Consider the following 2,500-nt stretch of genomic DNA (forward strand, 5'->3'; position numbering starts at 1 on the left):
GACATGTAGAGAGAATGGAGCAAAACAGAATGACTTCGAGAGTGTATAAATCTGTAGTGAAGGGAAGGCGGGGTAGGGGTCGGCCTAAGAAGGGTTGGAAGGAGGGGGTAAAGGAGGTTTTGTGTGAGAGAGGCTTGGGCTTCCAGCAAGCGTGCATGAGCATATATGATAGGAGTGAATGGAGACAAATGGTTTTTAATACTTGACGTACTGTTGGAGTGTGAGCAAAGTAACATCTATGAAGGGATTCAGGGAAACCGGCAGGCTGGACCTGAGTCCTGGAGATGGGAAGTACAGTGTCTGTACTCTGAAGGAGGGGTGTTAATGTTGCAGTTTTATAACTGTAGTGTAAAGCAACCCTCTGGCAAAACAGTGATGGAGTGAATGACGATGAAAGTTTTCCTTTTTCGGGCCACCCTGCCTTGGTGCGAGACGGCCGATGTGTTAATATATATATATATATATATATATATATATATATATATATATATATATATATATATATATATATATATATTTATATATATATATATATACATATATATATATATATATATATATATATATATATATATATATATATATATATATATATATATATATATATATATATATATATATATATATATATATATATATATATATATATATATATATGGTAGGGAGGTAAAAGTGGCTGTAAAATTAAATTCTAAATTTCCCACGATAAATCATTTCAACTCTTTCACTATTCCTCGTTTTCTCTCACTCTCTCTCTCTCTAGCTCATACGGTATCAGATTCATTAACACTTCGGCTGCGACACACACAAAACTCTGCCAGGTGATCAGTGATCCTCTCTGGCTCACGTCCACCCTTCAGAATTAATTACTGCGCTGGTCGTGCCATTGTTGAAGATTTTTGTCCCAACCACAGTATCAGACGTAATGAGGTTCCCTCATGCACCCAGCCAACCAGACACACCACACGCTTTCATATTAAACCGCAACCCATCGCATCCACTCTCTGCAAATTACCAGTGTATATCTATCTATCTATCTATCTATCTATCTATCTATATATATATATATATATATATATATATATATATATATATATAAATATATATAAATATATATATATATATATATATATATATATATATATATATATATATATATATATATATATATATATATATATATATATATATATATATTTATATATATCCTCAAAACGTGTGGATAATACTGTATATGCAGCGCCATCATGGAGTGCACATTTCAAATACGCGAGAAACTTTAACAGCAGGCTAGGTACTGAGGAAAGTGTTTTGAACCATGGTTAAAGAAAGTAGACATCACGATACTAGAGATATTAAGATTCAGGGGAAGACATGGCCACAGCATACAAGATACTGACAGTATCTATGTGGATAGACATAATACAATATTTCAAAGGGTTGCCATGCAAAGATGGCAAATTAAAGTCAAACATTACGAGTCAGTCATCGAGATGTTTGGACGAGCTTCTCATCTTTAATATATTTACAATAGGAGGAACGAATTAAGGAGAAAGCGTAGCAGAAACTAAATGCATGAGTATGGGGGCTGAGGCGCCGTACCTCGACCCCCTCATGAACAGGTGAGTGCATACACACAGGTGGGTGCATACACACAGGTGGGTGCATACACACAGGTGGGTGCATACACACAGGTGGGTGCATACACACAAGTGAGTGCGTACACACGGGTGAGAGCATACACACAGGTGGGTGCATACACACAAGTGAGTACGTACACACGGGTGAGAGCATACACACAGGTGAGTGCATACACACAGGTGAGTGCATACACACAGGTGAGAGCATACACACAGGTGAGTGCACACACACACGCACCTGCTTCCCTTTGACACCTCATCCTGACTAATTGCCTTGTTAAGTCTCAACTGGCCGGAGCTAACTTCCGCACTCTTGGCTTGTTAGCTGCTAACTACCCTGATGGAGCACTTGGTGCTGGTTAGGTTGGCTAGGTACACTCTAATAGGTCGAATATCATTCTGTGAGTGTCCACCACTCGTGTCCAGTGTGACTTACTTCACGTAGAAGTTGTTGGCTTTAAGGGCTACGACGTCGCGAGCCGTAATGAACCTTCCTTCTATTGTTGTTGTTGGGTACAGCGAGTCTCAGGTCGTGCAAGGGCGCCTACAGCTGCTGAAAAAACATAACCAGAGTGTAAACCACTGAAATAGGGTGACAATCCAGAACAAATGCAAAACCATACACGTATTCAAATTCACTTACTTGTTCATAAACATATGTATAAATAAATTCATCCACTATTATTTTTGAAATTATTACTATTGAAAGTACTATTATTATTATTACTCGAAGCTCTTTATCTCTGCGTCATTCAGTGCAAGGAGTTGTGAAGGGTAACTTTGGCTGGCGACAACGGTTACCACTTGCCACGCCAACGTCCTAGATTCTAACTGCACCGTTGAACGGGTCACGCTCTAAC

This window comes from Cherax quadricarinatus, chromosome 35, assembly GCF_038502225.1.
Source record: "Cherax quadricarinatus isolate ZL_2023a chromosome 35, ASM3850222v1, whole genome shotgun sequence".
NCBI classification, from domain to species: domain Eukaryota; kingdom Metazoa; phylum Arthropoda; class Malacostraca; order Decapoda; family Parastacidae; genus Cherax; species Cherax quadricarinatus.